The sequence below is a fragment of the Polypterus senegalus genome, chromosome 13, assembly GCF_016835505.1.
Source record: "Polypterus senegalus isolate Bchr_013 chromosome 13, ASM1683550v1, whole genome shotgun sequence".
Taxonomy (NCBI): domain Eukaryota; kingdom Metazoa; phylum Chordata; class Cladistia; order Polypteriformes; family Polypteridae; genus Polypterus; species Polypterus senegalus.
In genome coordinates this window covers 12,347,846-12,357,825 of record NC_053166.1, presented here as the reverse complement: position 1 = coordinate 12,357,825, position 9,980 = coordinate 12,347,846, and positions in this window count along the sequence as shown.

Genomic DNA, 9,980 nt, shown 5'->3' with positions numbered 1-9,980 from the left:
TGCGCGTGCGTGACTATATATATATATTGTGGAGGACTGTCGGCTTCGTGCTCTGGCCCTCACCCCCAGGCCGCCAGGAGGAGCTCTCCTGACAGCAGGATCGTGCCCCGAGTTCCAGCAGGGCCTTATGGACTATGTAATGGTTTTACACAGACCTGCTGAATACCTTGGGGGCCACCAGGAGTCACTGTGGGTGGGCTTATGGGTTCTTTTGTGCCTTATGACCCGGGAGTACGTCACGGTCATGTGACGGGAAGGAACGACGTGCTGCCGGGTTGAAGTAAAAGACTGATTGCTCTGACCCGGAAGGAATAAGGAACTGTGGACTGTTGGGACAGAAACACCTCCGGGTCAGGGGCTATAAAAGGGTGGTGCCTCACTCCAGACAACGAGCTGTGCTTGGTGGGAGAGGAGCAAAGTGTCTGGGCGTGGAGGAGTGATTAGTGTACTTTGTGGGAATTAGCGAGTTTATGAGTAGTGAGAAAGTTGCTTGGTGCACTGTGCAAAATAATAAAGAGTCTTGGAATTTTACCTGGTGTCTGGAGTTGTACCTGAGGGTTCAAGGGAGCACTAGCGCCCCCTACTGCCACAATATATATATATATATATATATAGTGCATCCGGAAAGTATTCACAGCGCATCACTTTTTTCACATTTTGTTATGTTACAGTCTTATTCCAAAATGGATTAAATTCATTTTTTTCCTCAGTATTCTACACACAACACCCCATAATGACAACGTGAAAAAAGTTTACTTGAGATTTTTGCAAATTTATTAAAAATAAAAAAACTGAGAAAGCACATGTACAGAAAATTCACAGCCTTTGCCATGAAGCTCCAAATTGAGCTCAGGTGCATCCTGTTTCCCCTGATCATCCTTGAGATGTTTCTGCAGCTTCATTGGAGTCCACCTGTGGTAAATTCAGTTGACTGGACATGATTTGGAAAGGCACACACCTGTCTATAGAAGGTCCCACAGTTGACAGTTCATGTCAGAGCACAAGCCATGCATGAAGTCAAAGGAATTGTCTATAGACCTCTGAGACAGGATTGTCTCGAGGCACAAATCTGGGGAAGGTTACAGAAACATTTCTGCTGCTTTGAAGGTCCCAATGAGCACAGTGGCCTCCATCATCCGTAAGTGGAAGAAGTTCGAAACCACCAGGACTCTTCCTAGAGCTGGCTGGCCATCTAAACTGAGCAATCAGGGGAGAAGAGCCTTAGTCAGGGAGGTGACCAAGAACCTGATGGTCACTCTGTCAGAGCTCCAGAGGTCCTCTGTGGAGAGAGGAGAACCTTCCAGAAGGACAACCATCTCTGCAGCAATCCACCAAGCAGGCCTATATGGTAGAGTGGCCAGACGGAAGCCACTCCTTAGTAAAAGGCACATAGCAGCCCGCCTGGAGTTTGCCAAAATGCACCTGAAGGACTCTCAGACCATGAGAAACAAAATTCTCTGGTGTGATAAGACAAAGATTGAACTCTTAGGTGTGAATGCAAGGCATCAAGTTTGGAGGAAACCAGGCACCGCTCATCACCAGGCCAATACCATCCCTACAGTGAAGCATGGTGGTGACAGCATCACGCTGTGGGGATGTTTTTCAGCGGCAGGAACTGGGAGACTAGTCAGGATAAAGTGAAAGATGACTGCAGCAAAGTACAGAGCCATCCTGGATGAAAAATCTGCTCCAGAGCGCTCTTGACCTCAGACTGGGGCGACGGTTCATCTTTCAGCAGGACAATGACCCTAAGGACACAGCCAAGATATCAAAGGAGTGGCTTCAGGACAATTCTGTGAATGTCCTTGAGTGGCCCAGCCAGAGCCCAGACTTGAATCTGATTGAACATCTCTGGAGAGATCTTAAAATGGCTGTGCACCGACGCTTCCCTTCCAACCTGATGGAGCTTGAGAGGTGCTGCAAAGAGGAATGGGCGAAACTGGCCAAGGATAGGTGTGCCAAGCTTGTGGCATCATATTCAAAAAGACTTGAGGCTGTAACTGCTGCCAAAGGTGCATCGACAAAGTATTGAGCAAAGGCTGTGAATACTTATGTACATGGGATTTCTCAGTTTTTTTATTTTTAATAAATTTGCAAAAACCTCAAGTAAACTTTTTTCATGTTGTCATTATGGGGTGTTGTGTGTAGAATTCTGAGGAAATAAATGAATTTAATCCATTTTGGAATAAGGCTGTAACATAACAAAATGTGGAAAAAGTGATAATTATTGAATCTCCTTTCAACAAAAATGATAACAGTGGTATGTCTTTCATTTTCTAGGAACATCTGAGCACTGTGGGTGTTTTCTGAACAAAGAGTTTTAGTGACGCAGTATTTAGTTGTATGAAATTAAATCAAATATGAAAAACTGGCTGTGCAAAAATGTGGGTCCCCTTGTCATTTTGCTGATTTGAATGCCTGTCACTGCTCAATGCTGATTACTTGGTTGGATGAGCTCGTTAAGCTTTGAACTTCATAGACAGGAGTGTCCAATCATGAGTGGTCAAAGGTATTTAAGGTGGTCAATTGCAAGTTGTGCTTCCTTCCCTTTGACTCTCCTCTGAAGAGTGACAGACAGCATGGGATCCTCAAAGCAACTCTACAAATATCTGAAAACCAAGATTGTTGAGTCTCATGGTTTAGGGGAAGGCTACAAAAAGCCATCTCAGAGGTTAAAACTGTCAGTTTCAACTGTAAGGAATGGAATCAGGAAATGGAAGGCCACAGGCACAGTTGCTGTTAAACCAAACTCAGGTCTGGCAGGCCAAGAAAAATACAGGAGCAGCATATGAGCAGGATTGTGAGAATGGCTACAGACAACCCACAAATCACCTCCAAAGACCTGCAAGAACATCTCGCTGCAGATGGTGTATCTGTACATCGTTCTACAATTCAGCACAATTTGCACAAAGAACATCTGTATGGCAGGGTGATGAGGAAGAAGCCCTTTCTGCACTCAACCCACAAATTTATGCACCTGTCTAATTTTGTTATGATGCATATTGCATATTTTCTGTTAATCCAGTAAATTTCATGTCACTGCTGAAATCCTACTGTTTCCATAAAGCATGTCACCTATTAAAAGGAAGTTGCTAGTTTGAGAGCTCAGCCAATGAGAAACAAAAATCCAAATAATTAAGAGGGGTTCCCAAACTTTTTCATATGACTGTATATGTAAAAAATCAGAAGTGATCTCCTCTAGACTTTCTTGTATACTCAGATACAGTATAGGGATGGATATTTGAGGAGTAAACCGCATGACAATGATTATATTTTTATTTTATGTACTTTAAAGAACCATCAACAACAAATCAAATTTAATAATATACTGAACATTTATTTTAAGAGTAAAGTTGAATAAATCAGATTCTACAGTGGCATGAACTAAAAGTAAAGCACCACTTCCAGTTAGCGGAAATAGCCCAAAAGTTGAATGAAATCAGAAAGTTTTGTACCTAATACTTGTATGCAAAATTTGGTTGACTAAGTGAAAGCGTACTCAAGTTATCGTGTTTACACACACAAACAGACAGACACACAGACATAATTCCGAAAATGGTATTTCAGACTCAGGGAGGTCTAAAATGTTGAGATTCATCAACATCTCAACATCAAATCTTTGTACGATTGCAATACTTACCCTATACTTCATATATGAGAAGGTAAAAACAAGTAAAAAGTGGAAAGTTGTGAGTGCATATGTATTCATCTCCTTTGCTATGAGACCCCTAAATCAGGGGTGTCGAACTCCAGTCCTGGGGCCTCATGTATAACGCCGTGCGTAGAACTCGCACTATAACATGGCGTAAGCACAAAGGCAAAGGCTTACGCACAGAAAAATCCAGATGCAGGAATCTGTGCGTACTCCAACTTCCACGTTCTTCCACAACATAAATCCCGATCAGCGTGAAAACTAACGCTCGTGCACGCGCATTATGTAACGCCCCAACTCCTCCCAGAATTACGCCTCTTTGAATATGCAAATTAATATAAATCGTCCTTAAGCTCAGCATTCTGTGAAAAGACAACGGGAAAAGCATAGGGGAAAATATAAGAATATCAGCGAATACCAAGTGGAGGCAAAGGAAAAACATACTATTTGTTCAAATAAGCCGTGGTATAATCAACAAAAGGAAGTTGATCGAGTGACATAGCGTGTTGGAGAAACTTGAATGCTTACGTTCACAAAATCGCACAGTGCCGGAAATAAAAAAGAAGTCACATATCAAAGTCGCCGTGAAAATCCGAGTTGTAGCCCACTGTCTGAGTGTCATATGAAAGCTTATTAGGATACAGAGAAAAAAAGGCACACAGTGGGGAAAAAGCACGAAATGTCAACTTCAATCTCGACATTTCCACTTTAATCACGTAGTTTATTTTGTCATTAAAGTAGAACATCATAAACTTCATCTTAAAATCGTTTAACTAACCAGTTTCTCAAATCACATCGTAATTAAAGTAGCACGTTAAATGCTTTGTTTTGTATTTGATCTTCTACTCGTATGTGATCTATGTGTGTGAATCACTACTTGCTTCTTAAACCGGCTCTCTTCCTCCAACTGAACACAGAATCCATTACATTCGTGATATTACAGCTCTCTGAATAACTAAAATACTGAGATGTATACGTGATGTCATTTTCATGATGATAGGAGTTAAAGCACGTTATTAAACATGTGTTTCACTTCGATGAAATAATTTATTGCGGCTCTAGGCTTGTGGTGGCACTGGGCAGAGGAAGAATCGGTGGCTCCTTCGCCTGCCAATGTCAGTAAGGTAGCTTATGCACGGTGGATGGCCACGTCCGTTGCAGACACTGCATAGCCGCCTGTGCTCATGACACAAGCATTTAACTTTTGCCGAAATTTATCGCTGCGTTTTTAGCTGTGTTGTTATTTTCTCTTTCTGTTTTATATTCAATATATATTGACGTAGCCGCCACTGCAGTCCTTGCTTTTCTTTCCCCAAGTAACCGATCGCCACACAATCAGCTCTGTAATAGACGTTAAGCCACCTGTAAGCTTAGAGCGCCGATTCTTCAAAACGTTTAAGGAACATTGAAATATCTTCGTAGTACACGTTTAATTATTCTATCCTTAACGACACTCCCAGTGAAGAATATAGATTATTTAAATGAAGTTAAAGTTTTATCTGTATAATATAATCAACATATTTTGCTGCGTTTCATCTTAAAAATGATATCGTCATCATATGTAAATACGCGCTTTATAAAGTGGCTCAGGTTGTGCGATATTATAACTGTAGTGCAAGTTTACAGTGGAGTGATTGTACTTATAAGTACAAACAGTTCTACAAGGAGCACTTGATTGAGTGCGTTTATAGTTCTTGGGATGAAACTGTTTCTGAACCGCGAGGTCCGTATAGGAAAGGCTTTGAAACGTTTTGCAGTGACTGAGACAGCATGTCCTTGAAGCTGTATACCGATAATTCTGTTTTCGATCAGCTGCTGCTGTGATTCACACTCAGATACAGTGATATAAATACTCTGAGTGGTGCAGTGAGAGTAATATGGAAAAAGATGATCCGCTGTGGCAACTCCTAACGGGAGCAGCTGAAAGAAGAAGAAGATTGTGCAGTGAGAGTAACAACGCTAAAGCAGTTCTGGTATTTGGAATACTACGGCTATTCCCTGGACCATTATATTGTTACAAGTTAATTACAATCAGATACGTTACACTAATAAACAATATGCGGTTAGTTTCAGTGTATTTATAAAGCCGGAAGGAAAATAAGGAGTAACCACACAGGAACAGTAGCACTGCTTTGACGCTGGGTGCCACCAGTCTGCAAAACGGAGCGGAGAACTTGCATGAACAAGGCATGAGGTACCGTAGAAAAGTGCGTGGCTTTACGCCAAGTGTAGGTTTTATACATCGCGATTTGAACGTGGAAAAGTTCTTACACAACATTTCTGTGCGTACGCACCGTTTATACATGAGGCCCCTGGAGGGCCGTAGTGGCTGCAGGTTTTCATTATAACCATCTTCTTAATTCGTGACCAGGTTTTGATGCTAATTAACTTCTTTAGCCTTAGCTTTAATTACCTTGACTCGGGCCCCTTACATGTTTTTTTCCTTAATTAGCAGCCCAGCAGTAATAAGACATAAAACAAGCAGGACATGACCAGCTCACCTGTACCCATCAAACAAAATCTGAAAATAAAGATGAAGGTCTCAGTAAGGTTGATCCCTCAGGTTACCAAAACATTTTAGGAGTTCTTAGTAAAAAACAGAATATCAACAGTTTTGGAAATGTCTGCTGTGGCATAAAGAGAGCAGCAACAAGCCATGGAATTGAATAATGGGTTTAATTAACAGCAAGAATCAGCTTCTCATTAAGGAACTGGTTGGAGTTTGAAGCCCCAATTTAGCTGGTCATCTGTTGGCTTGTTTCACATCTCATTTCTGTTTGGCTGTCATTTAATGAAGAAAAGAATCAATTCAGAAGACTTAATCCTTAAAAACAGGGCTATTAAAATAGAGGGAAAAGAAGTTAATTAGCAGTGAAAACTGGACTCTGATTAGGAAAAGGGTTAGAAAGAAAACCTGCACCCACTGCGGCCCTCTAGGCCTGGAGTTTGACACCTGTGCCCTAAATAATGTGAGGGTGAGTCAATAATTATCCGCACTCCAGCTGTAGAATTTACTTTAATCAATTTTCAGAAAATACAAATCCATCATTTTTTCGACATCATCTCCCTGCTTTTCAATACACTTTGTCTATCTGTCAACGAGCTTTCGTATTCCTTCATTAAAAAATGTTTTAGGCTGAGCAGTGACCCACGAATACACCGCTGTCTTCACCTCTTCATCCGACATGAATCTTCATCCTCGTAGGGCTTCTTTCGAAACTCAAGTCTGTTGTGGATTATTGCATAGGAAGACTAATGGCCGATTTGCAAATGATTTGCAACATCATCTACTGTCACTCGTCTCTTCAATGGAATCATTTCACATGAACGCTCAATCTTGTCATCAGTCGAGGACATGGGCGGGCATCCGACTCCTTCTTCATGGCTGACACTTATGCGACCCTCCTTGAACTCCTCTATCCATTCATACACACTTCTTCGTGACTAAACACTTTCTCCGTACTGTGCACAAAGTCTTCGATAAATATTGGCACCCGGCACACCCTCAGACCACAAAAACGAATTACTGCACGTTGCTCTTCTTTCGTGCAGATCCCAAGTGGGGCAGGCCATTGTTTCTCACACCGCAGTTACAAATGATCTGACGTAACACAGCAGTGACTGGGGAGATAGGGAAAGCTATGATCAGACAGTGCTGCCAACACTAGTTTCAATATAACCGGATGGTGGATCATTTTTGACTCACCCTCGAATCTGGTTCAACCAGTTAATTTCAGAAGTCCCATCATTAGTTGATAAGGGTCCACCCTGTGTGCAATCAAGCACATGTACAGGCCCACATGTTAACTGGCAAACTTAAGATGGACCTGTACCTGTGCCATCTTGAGCAGGGGGACCTTGCGGGTGCTGCAAAATTTCAAACCTTTACGGCGTAGTGTGTTAGCAATGGTGTTCTTGGCGACTGTGGTGGTCCCAACTGCTTTTAGATCATTAACAAGCTCCTCCCGTGTAGTTCTGGGCTGATCCTACAACTTCCTCATGATTATCCTCACCCCATGAGGCAAGATCTTGCATGGAGCTCCAGACCGAGGGCGACTGATGGCCATTTTATATTTCTTCTATTTCAGAATAATCGCACCAACAGTTGTCACCTTCTCAACAAGCTTCTTGCTGGTGATTTTGTAGCCCATTCCAGCCTTGTACAGGTCTTGTCCCTGATGTCCTTTGATGGCTCTTTGGTGTTGCCCACTGTGCTGGTGAGGTTGAAATGGAAGAAATTGATTCTTTGGACAGGTGTGCTTTCTACACATAACGAATTGAGATCAGGAGTATCTGGAATTGATTGATTGTAATATGTGCACCCAGTCAATCTGTGGGAGCTTGAATTCTAGCTGGGTTGTAGGGGATCAGATACTTATTTTACTCACTGTACATTAAGGTGCATCCCCTGAAAAGGGGGGACCATGTAGAAAAAAGTGTTGTGTGACAGAAATTTCTGCGGATCCCTTTTATTGAAAGTCTGCAATGTCCACTTTAATCACAATGCCTGAATGGATTGATTTGCCTCAAGAGAAATTGTGGTATTGTATGAGGAAGTCGGTAGTGGCAGAGAAGTATGTAAGAGTTGTACAGGATATGTACGAGGGAAGTGTGACCGTGGTAATGTCTGCAGTAGGAGTGACGAAGGTGGGATTACATCAGGGATCGGCTCTGAGCCCTTTCTTATTTGCAGTATTGATGGACAGGTTGGCAGATGAGATTAGACAGGAGTCCCCGTGGACTGTGATGTTTGCTGATGACATTGTGATCTGTAGCGAGAGTAGGGAGCAGGATGAGGATACCCTGGAGAGATGGAGATATGACAGGAGAGGAATGAAGGTCAGTAGGACCACCAAGACAGATTACATGTGTGTGAATGAGAGGGAGGTCAGTGGAATGGTGAGGATGCAAGGAGTAGAGTTGGTGAAGGTGGAGATGTTTAAATACTTGAGATCAACAATTCAGAGTAACAGGGATTGTGGAAGAGAAGTGAAAAAGAGAGTACAGACAGGGTGGAATGGGTGGAGAAGAGTGTCAGGAGTGATTTGTGACAGATGGGTATCAGTAAGAGTGAAAGAGAAGGTCTACAGAACGGTAGTGAGACTAGCTATGTTATATGGGCTGGAGACGGTGGCACAGGAGACAGAGCTGGAGGTGGCAGAGTTAAAGATGCTAAGATTTGCATTGGGTGTGACAAAGATGGACAGGATTAGAAATGAGGAAATTAGAGGGTCAGCTCAAGTGGGACGGTGGGGAGACAAAGTCAGAGAGGCGAGATTGTGTTGGTTTGGACATGTGCAGAGGAGAGATGCTGAGTTTATTGGGCGAGTGGTGCTAAGGATAGAGCTGCCAGGTAAGAGGAGAAGAGAAAGGCCTAAGAGAAGATTTATGGATGTGGTGAGAGAGGACATGCAGGTGATGGGTGTGACAGAACAAGATGGAGAGGACAGGAGGATATGGAACAAGATGATCCACTGTGGCAACCCCTAACAGGAACAGCTGAAAGAAGAAGAAGGAGAAGAAGACACTGTGGAGCAGAGGGGCAGAGGGGGAAATCAATGAACAAATGTGTCTTTGTCCCAAACATGATGGGGGGCTCTGTATGTTTAGCTGGTAGCCACCGATTTATATTGTGTTCTTAAAATGTCACTTTAAACATCATGCACATTTTTTGGGTAGGGAAACACAAGATGCTTATTATTCAGCTTTTCTTTACTCTCAGCATGGTGTTGTGATGAAGCTGATGTAGCGAGGAGAGTGACAAATCTCTCCCACTCTGCTACTAGCAATTGATCACACTGGCTCCCAGAAATGAAACTGCAGCCCAAATTGTTTCCCGGTCTTTAATGACAATTTCATCTGGAGAAATTGTTCAGCTTGTGAGGGTTCTTCAATAACTTTATGCACTCTATTTTTCAAAGATGTCAGATCCATGCCTTCTTGTGGTTTGCACTTTTACCTTATGGGTCTAATGCCCTGGGTATGAAGCCTGTGACTGTGGCATTTGTATGTTCTCACTGCATTTTTGGGTAATTTTCCTCCCATAGCCCCAAAAGTGACGTGGAAGCAATTCTGGTGTTGTGACATGGCCATTTGGAAGTACTTCTGGGTCATAAGAAAGCCAGGTATTGTCCTGCCCTAGCAGCGCTCTCTGCTGTTCCCCAGAGATCCCTATGGGACTGCCCTTCCAGACTCCAAATCTCATGCAGGTGTCCAAACCAGGACTCTATATGAGGGACACTGCCACCAAGTATACTGTAGTGGGAGATGAACTGCTCCCTGTCTTCTTTTATTGATTCCTGTAGCCTTTGGGTATCCCACGCAGGAT